The sequence below is a fragment of the Mesoplodon bidens genome, assembly GCF_964165515.1.
Source record: "Mesoplodon bidens genome assembly, chromosome: 10".
Lineage (NCBI taxonomy): Eukaryota > Metazoa > Chordata > Mammalia > Artiodactyla > Ziphiidae > Mesoplodon > Mesoplodon bidens.
Window position 1 is genome coordinate 37422133 of NC_138172.1, and position 19019 is coordinate 37441151.

At 42.1% G+C, this 19019-nt stretch overlaps 1 protein-coding gene across 7 annotated transcripts in view; it reads right to left on the reverse strand.

The window, feature by feature from the left end:
* The window catches only part of RAD54L2 (RAD54 like 2), an 88219-nt gene that overhangs the window by 68634 nt on the left and 566 nt on the right, over positions 1–19019 (reverse strand). For 2 of the 7 annotated variants that reach the window (XM_081246561.1, XM_081246555.1), the window contains exon 2: positions 16963–17117. The exons of 1 other annotated variant lie outside the window; for it this stretch is intronic. The gene's annotated coding sequence lies outside the window, so the exon portion shown is untranslated. Of the gene's footprint in view, positions 1–11037; positions 11184–16962; positions 17118–18744; positions 18954–19019 lie in introns of those variants that run through there. 4 more of the 7 variants (XM_081246556.1, XM_081246557.1, XM_081246560.1 and 1 more) reach the window with 4 other exon arrangements.

The window sequence follows — 19019 nt, forward strand, 5'->3', positions numbered from 1 at the left end:
TGCAGACTTAACAATCAGTTAAAACTCACTAAAGATACTACTGAATGCTTACACACAGAAAAGAGTTTAAAAGGAATAAACTCTTCTCAGTGAAGTGATGAAGCCATGGTATTCCACATTCGAACTGCTGACTCTGGTGATTTTTGATAAACACAAGGGGGCAGGGGAGTGGTGATGTGTAAAAACCTTGACTTAGAAATCAAGAAGTTCTTTTACTAAAATGCACATTCTCTGTACCCTGACATAAAGAGGCTCTGAGATCTTGAATCAGGCTGTTCTATAAAGCATCAGAGAAAGAACAGAAGAGAAGATGACTGAGAACCAATAGTTGGAAAGCACATACACCATATGAAACCAAACCCACTACCTAAGGATTCAGCCTCCTAGCCAGGGTACTAACCAACAAAGAATAGTGAACAGTAATAGAAGTCCAATTTAAAACGGGAGAAAGAGGACTTCCCTGGTGGTCCAGTGGGTAAGACTCTGCTAGGTTCGATCCCTGGTCATGGGACTAGATTCTGCATGAGTACTGCAATTAAGAGCCTGCATGCTACAACTAAAAAGATCCCGCATGCTGCAACTAAAAGATGCCATGTGCCAACGAAGATCCTGTGTGCCACAACTAAGACCCGGCACAGCCTAAATAAATAAATAAAAATTTTTTTTTTAAAGAAAGGGAGAAAAAAGATGGTTCCACAAAGACAGTTCTAATGCATTCAAGTACCAAAATCAGAAAAACCTTTTTAATAACAGGTTACATCCCTCATGTCAGAAATTGACCGTTACCTACTCTAAGTTATTAAAATTGACAAAACAACTCACCAAGAACAAAGTTTGGTGGTCTCTAGAATGTCTCTTTCTAGAGAGTGATACCTCCAAAAATTCTGCTCAGCTGAACAAAAACGTATTAAACAACTACCATCTACTGGGGACACAAAGATAAAGAGCAAACACAGGTCAGGTCAGATCAAGCATTAAGAGGAATGAGGCCCAAAGCGAGTTTTTTTTTTTTTTTTTTTTTTTTTTGCGGTACGCGGGCCTCTCACCGCTTGGCCTCTCCCATTGCGGAGCACAGGCTCCGGACGTGCAGGCTCAGCAGCCATGGCTCACGGGCCCAGCCGCTCCGCGGCATGTGGGATCTTCCCGGACCGGGGCACGAACCCGTGTCCCCTGCATCAGCAGGCGGACCCTCAACCACTGCACCACCAGGGAAGCCCCCCAAAGCGAGTTTTGAAGAAAGAGTTGGACAGAGTTAGGTAATGGCAGGGTGGGTGGGGGGTGGGGAGTGGGGTAGGGGATGGAGGGGACGAGATAATGGAGATGAATAGAGAAGAGGAGGGAAGAGTTCAAAGATAGGGAACTCTATGAACAATAATTGAGAGACAAGAAAGAGCAGAATGTGAAATTAAACAAATCCAAGAGCGTTGTGTTACTGGAGCATAAAGTAGGGAGTATGGGGGAAGAGTAGAAAATGAACCTGGAAAAGCAACAGGGCAAAGATCACGGAGCACCCTGAATATGTTAAGGATATTGGATGTTATCCTACAAGGAAGATCAAAATAACATGAGGAGCTCTGTCTTTTTTTTTTTTTTTTTTTTTTGCAGTACGCAGGCCTCTCATTGTTGTGGCCTCTCCCGTTGCGGAGCACAGGCTCCGGACGCGTAGGCTCAGCGGCCATGGCTCACGGGCCTAGCCGCTCCGCGGCATGTGGGATCTTCCCAGACCGGGGCACGAACCCGTGTCCCCTGCATCGGCAGGCGGACTCTCAACCACTGCGCCACCAGGGAAGCCCGAGCTCTGTCTTTTATAAAGATCACTCTGCACCATAGAATGTTATAGAATGTAAAAGCATAGGTATATGCAGTTTCAAACTGAAATCCCAACTCATTTTTTCAGTGTGACCTTGGGCAAGTCAATCTCTCTGGGCCACAGATTCCTCACCTGTAAAGTGGAGGTTCCCCCTACCTTCAAGGATTATTAAGAGAATGAGGTGGTGAATGAATATAATATAAATGTAAATTGTACTGTGAAATTACACAGTTCAGTATTTAGCACATTGTAAGTATTCAAAACATGGTCTGGAAGAAATATTTGCTGGAAGAAATGTGTAAGATGGAATAAGAGAAGACAGGAAATAGCCAGTAAAAAAGCCAGAGGAAAGGCCAGATTTGAGAGCTATTTAGGAGGTGAAATAAACAGGGCCAGTGGGGTACTATTCTTCAAGTGAAAAAGACACATAAGACTTCTCTTCCAGGTTTCCCTAACCAGGGCCTAGGGTGCTGCTGTCACTTCCTCCTCAGACATCAACCCAGACTGGAGACCAGATGCGACAATACAGCCCAGCTTTTACTCAGTGGGAGTAAAAAGAGTGGGAACTCTTAGATGTCAAGAGAGACCCTAGTTAATGGTGCCACTTAACCAGAGGAAATTTACCTTTTCCTCATTTGGGGTAATGACACCTACACTTCAGGTGCTGCAAGTATTCATGCAGCATATGAACCAGTAACATAATAAGGACTCAATAACTTAACACAACACAAACAAATCCTATGTAGATGTGAAGCTTATTTTACAGTGTCTCTCATGAAAACACTACAGCCTTATCACAGCTCCAGCCCACCTGGAAGCCCTGGTAGCTGAAATTGTACAATACACATCAGTGTGTTAGTTCTCATACAGGCAACGATGTCCCATTTAGGGAGAGCCTATTTTTATTTCTAAAATGTGTGTAACCACCATAATATGTGCTATCTGGTTTCTAAACAAATAAAACTGGTTTCAGAGAGCTCATCTCTGGAAATAGCAGCTGGGATACTGTAGTTTTACCCAAAAGTAAAGTAAAAAATTGGCCCCAAGCCCAGAAAACAGGCATTCCTCCCAGACAAAACTGGATAAACCAAGTCTACAAACAATGAGTGGGTAAAGCAGTAGGGAAGTAAAGACATGGAGAGAGCCGGAATAACCCACACCAAAAGGCCAACCCATAGCTCAAGAAGGGAACCAAGGAAGGCTTTAGAATGTACCAGTTCTGAAGCAGTCAGGTGAGGCAAAAGTTACCAAGTGTAAGACACCAAAGTTACTAAATGAAAAGTATCTGGAACATAGATATTCTCCCTGCTATGCCAAAGGTAAGATTTATGTAAGCAGCATGAACTAAATGCTCTATTCAGATTAAGATTCAAGATTCCTTATGAGAGGTTAGGCAGCTGGAGAGATATAACCTGGGGAAGGAAGAATATCAATGGAGACAAAATTCAAACACAGTAAATATGAAAGAGTAAGAGTTTCCTCTTCAACAGGCTAATTTATTGATGCTGCTATTGTTTCACACATTTGATTTCTTGTAAGGAATGTACTGATTGTACATGTCACAAGGTTACTTGCTACTTTCACTTACGAAATATTAACAGAAATGAATCTTCAAAGGAGAAAAACTTGCCAAAATGCCCTTGACATGGAATTGTTCTTTAAGATGCTGCCAGAGCACATGGTTTTGATTGAAAACAAAACAAACAACAACAAAAACCCCACAAGCCGTCCTCTAAATATCTAAAAAAAATTTTTTAAACGTTTAATCTGAAATATCGACTGCAGAGTCAGTAGATGAAGGGCAAGTCTAACAGGGTCCAGCTGACAGATGAGACCAGGTCACAAGTTTCTGATAGAGGAATCTGTACTGAGAGCACCGATTGGGTCAATCAGTGAATTCTAATTTGCCCCATCCAGAGCTTACAAGACAGACCTGGTGAGGTTCATGAAAAAATCTATTAATATATGAAACAGATGGCTCTGCCAAAGAGGTTTCTGACCTATTAGAGGAAAAGTCTTTCTGAGAACACAAAATAGATACAGTAGAGCAAATTTCAGGGGAGGATTTTCAAGACCATTTTTACAATATAATGTTGTATAAAAAGTACAAAAAACTTATAAATATTTAGATCCCAATTTTAAAAATAGAATTACACATGTGCAAGTATTTATATATGCATAGGGGAAAAAAAAGACAAGGAAATGCACCAAAAGGTTAACCATTTTTATCTGAGTGATAGTTTTACCAAAAAAGTTATTATTTTCTTCTTTATTCTTTTGTTTTACAGTAATAGATAGGACTTTATAACTGTAAAATCAGTATCTTTACACATGTATTCTCTCCACAAAGTCAAACCATCAGTGAACAAATCCTGTTTGACCTCATCCCCCTCCTGAGTAGCATCATATTTTTCAGGCTGTGACTGCTTTTATCCATAGCCACATCCAGTGACCAACAGAGCAAGCTCTCACACTGCCAACAAAAGTTCACTGGGTATCTACTACAAGGACCCCGTCTTAGCCAGAGCTCACATGAGGGCCTAAAGCAGCACGTAAAAAAGATCATCAGGGCTTCCCTGGTGGCACATTGGTTGAGAGTCCGCCTGCTAATGCAGGGGACACGGGTTCGTGCCCCGGTCCGGGAAGATCCCACATGCCGTGGAGCGGCTGGGCCCATGAGCCATGGCCACTGAGCCTGCGCGTCCGGAGCCTGTGCTCCTCAACGGGAGAGGCCACAACAGTGAGAGGCCCGCATACCGCAAAAGATCATCAATAGTATGAATAGTTTTATGTATGTATTCCTGTAGATGTATATACCAAAAATATTTCCAAAAGGGTATAATATTCAGAAATTAAACCTCTCGGGTATTTTGCGGCTTGGACCAGTTCAGCAATTCTTCATTGGCCCTCAATTCTTCCTCCCCACCCCCTCACCACTGAATACTTACCAACTCATCACCACACCACCTGAACAATTTCTATTCTGCCAATGGTCAAGAATTCTTTACATTTATAAGTTTTGTCAATCATATTAACTAACAACACTGACTGCATCCACTGCCTTTGGGTACTCACAGAGTAAAATGGTGAGTATAAATTACCCCACTATTTAAATCATTATTTCTGGGGACTTCCCCAGTGGTCCAGTGGTTAAGACTCTGCACTCCCAATGCAGGGGCCCAGGTTCAATCCCTGGTCAGGGAACTAGATCCCACATGCCGCAACTAAAGATCCCGCACGCAGCAATGAAGATCCTGCATGCCGCAAATACAACCCGGCGCAGCCAAATAAATAAATAAATAAATAAATATTAAAATCAATCAATCAATTATTTCTTACTCTCTCTTTTTCTTCCTTCTGCAATTTAAGCAAGGTAAAATGTTAGCTATAATTCCATTAAAAAATTAAAGCACCTTTGTATTGGGAGTGAAAAAAGGGAATCTTAGTGTTGTCAGGCTTAGTGTCAATCTACTTAAGGACATAGGTAAGATTACATTTATTAAGTGCCTTAATAAATGCACTTTATTAAGTGCATTAAGCACTTAATAAAGCAACTAAGCCCATGGGCGACAACTACTGAGCCTGTGCTCTAGAGCCCACGCGCCACAACTACTGAAGCCTGCGTGCCTAGAGCGCGTGCTCACAACAAGAGAAGCCACCACAATGAGAAGCCTGGAGGAGGCAAACCTTGAGACAACTCCTGAAGCAAGGCAGAATTAGACAAGTGAGGGGGGGAGGAGAAGACATTCCACACAGGAATCATGACTTGGATCTGAGGCGCACTGAAAAGGCAGAAAGTGTCTGGTTTTCTGGAAAGGGAGATAAAATGATTCATCAATAAGTACTGATCGGGACTTCCCTGGTGGCACAGTGGTTAAGAATCCACCTGCCAATGCAGGAGACACAGGTTCGAGCCCTGGTCCGTGAAGACCCCACATGCCATGGAGCAACTAAGCCCGTGCGCCACAACTACTAAGCCTGTGCTCTAGAGCCCACGAGCCACAACTACTGAGCCTGCATGCCACAACTACTGTTGCCCGCATGCCTAGAGCCCGTGCTCTGCAACAGGAGAAGCCACTGCAATGGGAAGCCCACGTGCCACAAGTAGAGAAAGCCACTCATGGCAACAAAAACCCAATGCAGCCAAAAATAAATAAATATATTAAAAAATAAAATAAAATAAATAAGGGCCTCCCTGGTGGCGCAGTGGTTGAGAGTCCGCCTGCCGATGCAGGGGACGCGGGTTCGTGCCCCGGTCTGGGAGGATCCCATATGCTGCGGAGCGGCTGGGCCCGTGAGCCATGGCCACTGGGCCTGCGCATCCGGAGCCTGTGCTCCGCAACGGGAGAGGCCACAACAGTGAGAGGCCCGCATACCGCCAAAAAGAAAAAAAAAAAAAAAAAAAAAAAAAAAAAATAAAATAAAATAAAATAAAATAAAATAAAATAAATAAGTACTGAGTAAGCATCTAGTATTGACCAGTACTGGTAGGGACTGAAGATACAAAGACGAGAGAACCCTGGTCACAGAGTGATGATTGGAGCCCTCCAGGAATCATCCAGTCAACTGACACAGATACGTAAACATATAAGATGAGCAATCTGGGGGCTTCCCTGATGGCGCAATGGTTGGGAGTCCGCCTGCAGATGCAGGGGATGCAGGTTCGTGCCCCAGTCCAGGAGGATCCCGCGTGCCGCAGAGCGGCTGGGCCCGTGAGCCGTGGCCGCTGGGCCTGCGCATCCAGAGACTGTACTCCACAACGGGAGAGGCCACAGCGATGAGAGGCCCGCGTGCCGCAAAAAAAAAAAAAAAAAAGATGAGCAATCTGGTAAGTATAACATATGACTAAAGTTCTTCTTCCATCAACTGATGACTAGATAAACAGAATGTAGCATATCCATAGAGTGGAATATTATCGAGCAATAAAAGGGAAGTAAGTACTAACGCATGCTACAGCATGGGCGAACTTTGAAAACATTATGCTAAGTGAAACAAACCAGTCACAGAAGGCCACATACTATATGATTCCATTTATCTGAAATGCCCAGAATAGGCAAAACCATTGAAACAGAAAGTAGATTAGTGGTTACCAGTGGGTAGGGGGAAGGAAGAATAGGGAGTGGCTGCTTAATGAGTACAAGTTTCTTTTTGCAGAAAAGAAATGTTTTGGGACTTCCCTGGAGGCACAAATGGTTAAGAATCTGCCTGCCAATGCAGGGGCCATGGGTTCGAACCCTGGTCTGGGAAGATCCCACATGCCACGGAGCAACTAAGCCCATGGGCGACAACTACTGAGCCTGCGCTCTAGAGCCCGTGTGCCACAACTACTGAAGCCTGCGCTCCTAGAGTGCATGCTCACAACAAGAGAAGCCACCACAATGAGAAGGCCACGCACCACAACGAATAGTAGCCCCCACTCGCCGCAACTAGAGAAAGCCCGTGCGCAGCAACGAAGACCCAATGCAGCCAAAAATAAATAAATAAAATAATTAATCAAAAAACAACAACAACAAAAAAGGAAATGTTCTGGAATTATATAGTGGTGATGGTTGCATAACCTTGTGAATATATTAAAAATCACTGAATTAAACATTTTAAAATGGTGGAAATTTATGGTATGTGAATTATATTTCAGAAGGAAGGGAGAGAGGGAGGAAGGAAAAGGTTCTACAGGACAGAGAAGGAAATATTTTTGCCTGGAAAGGCTGGTGAAGACTTCCCAGAGGAGGCAACAGATCTGAACGTCAAAGGACAATGTCTCCTTTCCTTAAAAAGAGACTGATGGAAATAGAGACACAGATGTAGAGAACAAACGTATGGACACCAAGGGGGGAAAGTGGCGGGGGGGTGGGGCAGTGGTGTGATGAATTGGGAGACTGGGATTGACATGTATACACTAATATGTATAAAATGTATAACTAATAAGAACCTGCTGTATAAAATTCAAAAAAAAAAAAAAAGAAGAGACTGATGAAGTCATTCAGAGAGAGGGAATGACATATGCAGAAGTACAGTTCCATAGGAATAGAGGTTGGGGGAGTAAATGGGGAAATTGTGAGAAGTAGACAGGCCAGATCTTGATCCAGCAGTGTCTGGAGGACTTTGTTTAGGAGTCTGAGCTTTGTCCTATATAAAAATTGGCAAATATGTGGCACTTGGCACCACTCTCCTGTCTGCACCTCTGGCAGACATAACTATTATGCCATCAAGCCTTTCTCTGCTGAGCTCAGAAGTGGCCTCAGTATCTGTCTCCATGCAATCCTTCCCACAGTCCATGTGCCCCCAGTAGGAGCCACTACAGGATCTCAAGCAGGGAAGTGGCATCATCTGAATTCCCAATTTAAAAAGAACACTGGTGGGACTTCCCTGGTGGCACAGTGGTTAAGATTCCATACTTCTGGGCTTCCCTGGTGGAGCAGTGGTTGAGAGTCCGCCTGCCGATGAAGGGGACATGGGTTCGTGCCCCGGTCTGGGAAGATCCCACATGCCGCGGAGCGGCTGGGCCCGTGAGCCATGGTCGCTGAGCCTCTGCGTCCGGAGCCTGTGCTCCGCAACGGGAGAGGCCACAACAGTGAGAGGCCCACGCACTGCAAAAAAAAAAGATTCCACACTTCTAATGCAGGGGGCCCGGGTTCGATCTCTGGTCAGGGAACTAGATCCTACATGCATGCCACAACTAAGGAGCCCGCCTGCCTCAACTAAGACCTGGTGCAACCAAATAAATAAATAAATACATACATATTTACAAAAAAAAAAGAACAGTGGTAACTATGTGGAGCACTATTTGAAAACTGGCTTTAGGAGCCCCAGCTACAGGAACAGCAGAAGGATTTTTAACTGCAGAGAAATGGGTGACAGGCAACCCTTTCAGAAGGACTATAAAAATGAGAGAATGAAGGAAGGAAAATCAACCATCATAATCCAGGACTATACCTCGAGGCCCTGGGTTAAGAGGAAAGAAACCAGAAAGAATGGAGCAGGGGTAAGGCATTACCAAGGAAAACTCACAGGAAGGAAAGGGAAAAATTATATATGAATCTGAGGCTTGAAGTCTGGCATACCCTTCACCAAAATCAGAAAGAACAGTAAAGGGATAGCTGGTTTGGTAGGGAGAAATGAAAAAAATCCATGCAAGATATTTGATAAGTGCTAGAAAATAAATATAAAAGAGCCAACTGGTAGTAAACATGCTTTGGACAGGAAAACAGCACACCAATGAAGAAAAAAGGCTCTGGGACGAGATGGCCTGGGTCAGAGTCCCAGCACTGCCACTTTCTATCTAAGGAATACTAAAGAAGTTACTTAATTTCACTAAACCTAGATTTCTTTATTTATAAAATGAGAAGAATAACAGTACATATGTAAGATTTTTTTAATTAAGTGAAAATAATAAAGTAATTAGCATATTGCCTAGCACACGGTAAATTAGCTTTCAGTTAATGTTGGTGATTACCTTTAGCTACTCCATGATGACAGTATGTAGTACGACCAGCTATGCTTTGGAGAAGCTAAACTATATTACCCAAAGAGTTAGAAAATCTTCCCAACTCTGAGACAGGACAGGAAAGCAGAGGATTCTTTGAATTTTGAGGTCAAGGAATTAGTACCTGAATTAGTACCATTTCACAAGTTCTGCCTTTTAGGTTTAAAAACATTTCCTTGGGCTTCCCTGGTGGTGCAGTGGTTAAAAATCCGCCTGCCAATGCAGGGGACACGGGTTCGAGCCCTGCTCCGGGAAGATCCCACATGCCATGGAGCAACTAAGCCCTTGCGCCACAACTACTTAGCCTGTGCTCTAGAGCCTGCGTGCCTCAACTACTGAAGCCCATGCGCCTAGAGCCCGTGCTCTGCAACAAAAGAAGCCACCACAATGAGAAGCCCACGCACTGCAATGAAGAGTAGCCCCCACTCACCGCAACTAGAGAAAGCCTGTGTGCAGCAACGAAGACCCAACGCAGCCAAAAATAAATAAATATATTTATTAAAAAATAAATAAAGGGCTTCCCTGGTGGCGCAGTGATTGAGAGTCCGCCTGCCGATGCAGGGGACACGGGTTCGTGCCCCGGTCCGGGAAGATCCAACATGCCGCGGAGCAGCTAGGCCCGTGAGCCATGGCCGCTGGGCCTGCATGGCCAGAGCCTGTGCTCCGTAACAGGAGAGGCCACAACAGTGAGAGGCCCGCGTACCGCAAAAAAAAATAAAAAATAAAAAATAAATAAAATAAAAATAAAAACATTTCCTTAAGTGTTCTTAACTTGAAGCAAAGTCTACTTTAGCTCAGTCACTTATTCAATCAGTATTTATTGCAAACTCTTAGTACAAAGAATTGTGCTGGACACTGTAGGATGCAAAATTACACGCAGTGTAAATGTGGTACCTATACTCAAGAAGATTACACTAGGAGGGAAGAAAAACTTACACAAACAAATAGCTGAAGCACCAGGCATACTGTGAAATGTCACTGATGCACTGCCAGTCATGAGAGTCAGAAGAGGGAGGACTCACTTCCAATGTGGATGAAGCTGTCACCTGAACTTAGTCTAGAAAGATGGTCAGAAATTCAATCGGCCAGAACACAGGTTCAGGAGAAACAATGTGAATAGGACAGCCAAAGAAAACAATGTGAATACAGACACAAAGCTGAAAAGTGCTAAATGTATGTTTCTGGAAGAGCCAGGAGTCAGGATTAACTGAAGAACTAGCCACGAGATAACTGGCCCTATGTTGAAGACAAATGAAAGGGAAAAGCCACAGGATGAAGCCTGGATATCCTGAGAGAGGCCAGATGGGAAAAGCCAGAAACTTGTTTGGGGAGTAGAATGATGCATGTGGTCCCACATATGCTGAGCAGGACATTTCTGAAACCACCTTCTCACAGCTGATAGGCTTTTAAAGCTGCACAGGACTTCAGACTCTAATCCAGCCCTACCATCCTTCTGACTGAGGACACCAAGATCAAGAGAAGTGACTGAACTGCCCAAGCCATGGAGTTAGTGGCAAGACTGAGTGAAGCCCTGGTGGGCAGACTCAGTTCAGGGCACTTTACACTCATTCCCATGACCAGAAAGACATGTCTAAAGGCCAGGATGAAATGTGGGTTTGTTGCTTGGTAAAGAAACCATGGTTATAGAATTGAGTCACTTGGATAGCCTGAAGTGGTGGGAGTGAAAGAGCTAGATTTCTGAGGGTCAGACTACAGAGGGAATAGAAAACGAAAAACAACAAACCTGGGTTACATCCACATCCAGGAGGAAAAAGGAAGGGGTTTTTAAACATCTGAGAGGCAGGCAGAGAATCAGGATAGTGCAGAATCTTAGAAGCCAAGGTCAGTGTCTCCTCTTCAGATGACACATATGTGTTCCATAAATATCTGCTGAATGAATGGATAGATGAAGACAGAGTAAATGCAAAAAATGTTTGAGCCCCCACGTAGGTAAAGCACAGTGCTAAGCACTTCATGTGGGAATAAATAAGGTAACCTCACAACCACCCTATTAGGCAGCATTATCATCATTATCTCACTGCATTTCAAGATGAGAAAACAAGTTTAAAAATTGCCCAAGTTAAACAGCAGGTATCAGAGCCAGGATTAAATATCAAGTCCTCACTATTAAGGAAACGTTTATTTTTATCAGGGTAGAAAATGGCAATGTAATGGTGTTTAAGAAATAAAATATTCTTATTAGTTAGAGACAACACACTCAGTGACAAAGTCTGAGATTTAGCTTTAAAATATGCCAACAACAGCAAAAAAAGGTGGGAAGGACAATTGAAAGAAAAAATTGGGGAAATATTGGTCATTATTGAAATTGAGTGATGGGTCCATGGGGTTCATTATACTATACTCCCTGCTGTTGTATATGTTTGAAATTTTCCATAATAAAAAGTCCACTCATGTGCAACTTCCCTCCCTGCAAGGATGGTAGGGAATGGGGAATTATTCAAAACAAGGGAGAACAAACATCAAGAAAAAAATTTTTGTCTGGGCAACAAGGAATTCACTCAGAGATAGTATTCAGGAGAAAAACAGGACCAGAAGCCAGACCACAAAGGATTAAGAGATATAGATAAAGCAAGTAGTGAGGAAATGGCAGTAAAACTGCATTTTAGATATAAGGGACAGGAAGGAGAGGGCTAGGATGGCATGAGAGGTCAAGTTACTATGGGTCTACCTTGTATGTAGGTAAAAACAAAAAGGGGAGGGAGGGAGGATAGGAAGATGCTAGAAAGAAGATAACTGAGTAATCAATTAATTAATTGATCAATCAATCTATATATGAAACAAAAACATGAAAAGATGCTCATCACTTACATTTAAGGAAATGTAAATAAAAGTTATCTAGGCTTCAATTGTCAAAGATTAAATTTATTTAATGTTCAGTGTTAGAGAAGAAGTATAAATTGATATAATCTTTCAAAAGTTATGTGATAATATCTAGTAAAATTTTAAACATGCATAACTTTTGACACAGAAACTCCACTTGTAGGAATTTATCCTAAGAAGTATACAGAGTACAGAAGATACGGAGATATATTTACAAGGATGCTTGTAACTGCAGAGAAAAAGAAACAAATGGCTGTCACCAGGGGACTAGGAAAACTGATAGAAATTAACTACGTAACTATTAAAAGATAGATATGTGTCCGAAACATGGGAAAATGCCCAAAATAAAGGCATTAAATGAAGACAGAAAGCAAATTATAGAAAAGTAGATATACTGTTATTCCATTTCTGTAAAAATGAATTACTTTATCTCACACACATACAGAAGCACAAATACATCCATGTCAGCATACACAGTGGAAAAAAGTGTGGATATATATAAACCAAATTCATGATAGTGGTTAACATTGAGACATGGGATTATGGGTTCCTTTCCTTATTTAAAAATGCCTCCGGGGAGGGGGAAGGGTAAACTGAAAAAACTTAAAAAAATAATAAAATAAAATAAAATAAAAATAAAAATGCCTGAATTTTACTGTGCTCATATATTACTTGCATAATCAGGAAAAAAGTCAAGGAATTTCCAAAAGCAAGAGTGATGAAAGTGTCATAATAGAAAGGAAAGGGGAAAAAATTAGTGAGCACAAGCCCTAAAGTGAAGTCACAGGTCAAGAATGAGGCAGACAGAGAGCAGGTCTAGGGCCTGAGGGAAAAACGAGCCTTGCAAAACGTGCAAGCAGCTGCTGTGGGAACTGGGACCCTGAGAATGCAGCACAAGAGCACCCGGAGGGGCAGAGACAGCTCAACTGAAGTGAGGCAATGGGAACTGCTGACAACCAAAGCAGCCCATTTTCCTGACTCCCCAGAAACACTGGGCAGCCTAGGGGCAGTGAAAGAAGCCAGGGGAGAGAATTCAGGGTTGGCAACTGGCAGAATGCAAAGGTTCAAGCAGGTTCTCAGACCTGGGGAGGGCAGCACTGTAACTGTGGACCATGGCAAACCAGCATCCAAACTAAGGTGGGAGGTGGGTGAAATAGGAGAGAAAAGAAAGGTAGAGAGATAGGGTGGGGGAAGACAGTGAGAGTGGATGGCACAATGAGAACAAAGAGCCTAAGCTCAATCCAGAATCACAACTTAAAGGATTCTTTCCCAAACTTCCATTTTTCTTCCAATTTCTAAATTTCATCACATTAGGAGGAAGATCCCAATTTGTGTCACTGGGCTTCAAGGGCAAAAACTCTCCACCTGGTTTTGGGTGTTTCTCATAACCCGTAAGGGATCTGTGAGGAAGGTGGAGGCTCCACCTAGGCTCCCCCACACCCAGCTCTTGCAGAGTTACTAGGCTGCTGTTACTAGGGCAGAAGCTCTGCTCCCTGTGTGGCACTACCTTCTCTGTGTGTATCCTCTACTGGCCAGAAGCCTGGAATAAGGAGTGACTTTCACCCCAAACTGAAGCCCTAACAATATCTCATGAGGAGGTTAAAAAAGGCCCTAAACTTAGAAAACCTGGCATCAAGTCCCACCTTTTTTTCTTATTGGCTTTGTGAACTTGAAAGCAAGCCACTTCACCTCTTTGTATTTGCTTCTTCATCTATAAAATGGGGATATCTGCCTCACAGTGTTGCTGGGAGGATGCAGTAAAGTAAATGTACATCAAAGTGTTTTATAAAACTATAATATCATACATATGAAAGGTATACGTATACTTATCATAGTAAAGCAAACATTTTTCAATTCTACCTATATATCACTTTCATCAATGGTGCTATAAAACCATAAATGGGTGCTAGCACCTTCAATGTGCCTATGCTGGCTGAAACTGTCCATGTTTTTATTGCTTTTAACCTATATAACAATTTTCTTCACAAGATTTCAACACTGCTCACAAATTTCTTCAATTTAACAGTTGCTTGCCACATTTAAAGTGCCTTATGCTTTGTCTCAGTTTTCCTTTTTATCTCATGTCAATTTTTATCTTTAACTACAGTTACTTTTCATGCTTTCCTTTTCTTCATGAAAGAATAACTGCATTAGGTAGGCTTCAATAGAGTTCCTTACACCTGGACAGTGGGATTCCTATGTGGTCTGATCAACCATGAAAATTAATTCAAAGTAATTTAGGTAGTATATTCTCAAGTTATTTTACCACTAAGAAGAACCAAGAGGGTGACTAAATGAATTGGCACAATTCCATTACTTCTAGCTTAATAACTCAGAACACAGAGCTTCCTAACAAAGAACTAATATATCAATTTCAGTGTTAGTACAGTATTAGGCTGAACGAAGGACTAATACAGATAATTTCATAATCACTGAGTTCAAATTCCTAAATAAAGTTTGGGCAAATGATCTTATATCCTGAATATGGCCACATTGAGCTCAGCTGATCTTCAAAAAGTCCATCAGCTGACAAAAGTCACAACATCCTAGTGTTAAATCCATTACCCACACCCAGGCTGGAAGTAGCTGTCTAGAGACCTTGTAGCCCAAACTGACTAGTCACTGTTCTTCACACATGAAGACAAATTGCTCAGAGCAGTAAATGGCCAGTGGAAGATCTAGATAATACCCATAAAGAACTGTCACATTCTCTTCCAAGGGAAACTTTTGCCAAGACCCAAAGAGAGCAAGTAATAGCTCCCCAGCATCAAAACCATAAACATATGGAATAAGCAACATATTTTCACAGCAAAATTATGTATTGCTTTTAGGAACCTGGAAATACAAAGGCAGAAGCACTGCTTCAGCCAGGATCTGAGGCACCCATGAAATCAGAACCCTCATCACATCACCAGCTCCACAAGGAATGATTTCATGGTATTTTACATGCAGAGGCCATTCATTTCTTCACTAAACATTTATTGAGTAGCTACTTCTGTATCAGAAATGTTTAGATACTGGGATATATAGTTAAACAAGACCAGGTCCTGCCCTCACGTAGGTCACAACATAAGCACAGAAAACACACAAAAATACCCAAAGTTAAGAGTACAGTGATTATGAAAGAAGCTTTCACAGATTGCAATGCCATACAAAGGAAAGGCATTCAGCCTAATCTGGGAAGAATCAAGGAAGAGTTTTAAGTGATGGTGCCTGAATTCCTAGTAAATTCAAGCCTAAGAGTCAAACAAGCACTAGAACGGGAGGAAAATTAGTAGGAGAAATAGCCTGAGAATGCTGGGACATTCAAGGAGCTCACTATAACTGGAGCCTAAAGTGACAGAGGAATTGTGGCAGAAGAGAGACTAGAAAGGAAGATACCAAAGAGGCCAGGTCATAAAGGTCTTTGTGAGATGTTGAAGTAGAGACATATCAGGATCTAGATGTTCATGTATCTTGAGGCCAGAGGAATATTATTTACTTTTAACTGAAGTTAAAGACCACCCCAAACGGAGGGGGAATTTGACTAAGGAAGACTGGAAGAGATTTAGGGCCAGTTATTTTGAATCATTTCTGTCTGGCTCATACTTATTTTTCTCTCTACTTTTTTCTCCCCCCCCTCTCACAGGGAAAAAATAAAACTGAACAATTCTATAACAAAGCCTGTGAACCTTCTGTTCATCAAAAACATTTCTGAACAGAGTGCTAGATTCTATCAAACTAGCCCAAATTAGAGAAAGACGACAAATCTCTCCAGCATCTGGAGCCTTCCAGGCAAAAAGACCAAAGTCAGGTATCTGATGCCAACAGAAGAAAGCTAGAGAAATATCCTGATCAGGGGCCACACAGAATATGCTGCCTGGCATACTCCAGCACTCTGTCACTGGGAATGCCCACTGTTCCCAAAACAAGGACATGCCAAACAGTTACCTCCTGGCTTCTCCATAGAAACTGCCAGGAAAAAACCTACCAGTGCCAGGAATGACCTTGGACTTTATAGTGTTGACTCCCGGCCACCAGTACTGGATAAAGACTACCTCAACAATTCTCTCACCTGTCCAGGGTGCCAACAGGTGTAGACAGAAGGCTGCCTTCCTCACCAGACAAGGAAATTGAACCTCTCATCCATGCATAGCACCCAGCCACACTCCTATTACTAATACTACTGAGAACAGTAACCCAACATAATGATATACACAACCTACTACCAACAGCAAGCACTGGCCACCCATTAAGCACCAGGCCCTCATCTCCAGTCCTCACTACAACCTGCAGAGGTTATTTTAACCCCATTTCACAGGCTGAAAAAAATTAAATTAAAAAACAAGGCTCAGAGAGGTTAACAGCTTACCCAGGTCAAAAAGCAAGCAAGAGGTAGAGATGGGATGACCCCAAAGACCATGCTCTTTCCATTGTACTAGACACCTCAGAATCTTTCCAAAGAAATCAAACACTTTAAGCCTTCTTTCCAAGAGTTTCTGAGGTTATCCATCTGACTAAGAGGTAGTCAAAATATTTTTCAGCAATCAGTTTGCCTTCAAAGCAACAAAATAAAGCAGTTTTCATTTTATTTGATCAAGTAAATATTCCAGAGGGAAAAATGAAAGATATTTCAAAGAATTTATTTACTGTCTTAGTGTCTTGATTTTAAACCTCTTCATTTATTTTTGGCCAAAATACATACAGAGAGATAGAGAAGAGAGCAAAGGACAGAATTTCATTTAACTAGATAGGAATGGAGATTAACAATTAAAGCAAAAAAGCATTCAAATATAATTTATGCAGTAATAATTAAGAGGCAAGGAATTTCAAACAGGCTGCGCCTTACCTCAATCTTATTCCTCCTGTTCTAGGAGACAGCACTCCAAGGCATCAGCAGACACTCCCAGCCTACATACAGTGAACCAGACAAAGGGAGTAAGCAACGCCTTCATGCTCCCAAAACCACAGTGGGAAGGAAAGTGTGATGGCTTCCTGGGGAACCTAAGCACATATACAGTATTTGTAAATCATAGCTCATCAAGACACACACAGCAACAAAATGTTTACCTTGTGGTTTGTCTACAGGCATACTTAAAGTTAACAGGTGTATGTAAATAAAACAATGCAGAAACAACCCCATACCATTGTGAACTTTTCCCATGGAAATATATGAGGATAATCAATTGTCACTAGTCAAAATCATTACTTTTTAAAAACTTCATTCAATGGTTTTACTGATTAAAAGCTTGATATGCCTGAATCACTTCTTCCTTCATAGACCTATAGCCACTTCTGAAATATGAACTATTACTATTAAAACATGAAAAACATCACCATTGTAGAGGTGCCCAACACAGTGCCTGGAATAATTCAATAGATATTGGTTTATGAAAGAATGAGTTACTTAAGATAGAAAACTTAAAAGAGAGAATGGGACAGACAGAAATAATACAGTGCAAGGGAAATATAGGATTTTTTAAAGATTAAGGGGAAAAACAATCCCCAGAACCATCAGTACAACTACAAATAGTCAGAATTACCTCACATCTCACCTGAAAATTTATACTCTTATATACTCCAATGAGGCAATACAACTCCTAACACTCTAAACAAACTCTGAAAGTGCAATGACTCTGACACTTTTTTTTTCATATGAGATTTGATATCTCATCTACAGACAACACACCAACTTTTGCCTGAATACTACATAGAGAGAGCTCTGGTGCACAGATGCAGGCCTCAGCTATTTGGAGTTTGCACATTGCCTTTCAATGATACAGATAAGACACAGTGTACAGACCAGACAGACAACACTTCTAGTGAAGATAATGCCCTGGGAGAGTTAAAATGACAGTCACTAAGATTTAACAGATTTAACGTAATGACTTCACGGTAGTAGGAGAAAATGAAGTTTAGGGATATAAAGAACTTTTAACAACATAAACTGTTAGAGTTTTCACATCCCTCTCTAGAGTTGCATACATTAAACAATGACACATAAATTAGTGAAAAGAGGCTCTTAATTTAGATTTAGAATTGGACTGAAAAATCCCTGGAATTTATATATATTATACTGTCTAAGTTTGTCTATCATCATAAACAACAGCCATAGTGCTGAAAAGAAAGTATGAGTCACAATTCAAAAACAAAGGAGAAAAAAAATGAACAGAGGAAAGCTTTGGATCCAAATACCACAAAGAAATTATTTACTTAAAACACTGTCAGTGACAGCTACCATTCTGACTTGGAGTAAGAAGGAATGGTCCACACTGTCTTCTATTCAGGAACAAACTCAATTCAGCCCCCAAACGCTCCTTCCAGCACCGTCTACCTCAGTGCCCAGCCACCAACACAGTCAGCCACATCCACTAGCAAGGGACAGGAATTCTAAGATCTGAGTCACCCCTCCCCCTCAGTAAGAGGTCATTCTCTATCAGAAAGCCCACTCTGCAAAGGCCCCTTGTTCATCTCACAGGCTGCTACCACCATGGCCCACAAAAAGCTAATTCTCCAACTTCAGCAGCCTACCAACCCTCCTCTATACTCTCCAATTCACAACTCCGGCTTCACCCTAACTCCAAGGTGGCCAACACTACTCACGGAGACATTCTTGCGACAAGTTCCCTACCTGAGAACCACTCAACTCCAGAATGCTGGGCCCTGGAGAATCCAGCCCTTTGCTCAACTCCCCTGTGCCCAGCTGAGCTTCTGCCTTTCCAGGAACTAATCACCGATTACCTCAGAGAAGCTAAATACTCAATACCCTTTCTCCCCAGTCAGATCCCGGTCTGCCAAGTTCATGGACCTGGGGGCGTGGAGCGGGTGGGGAGGAGGGCAGGGAGAGACGCATCTCGATTCGCCTTAGGGACCAGGCACACTGAGGCCCCTAGAATCCCAAACGCA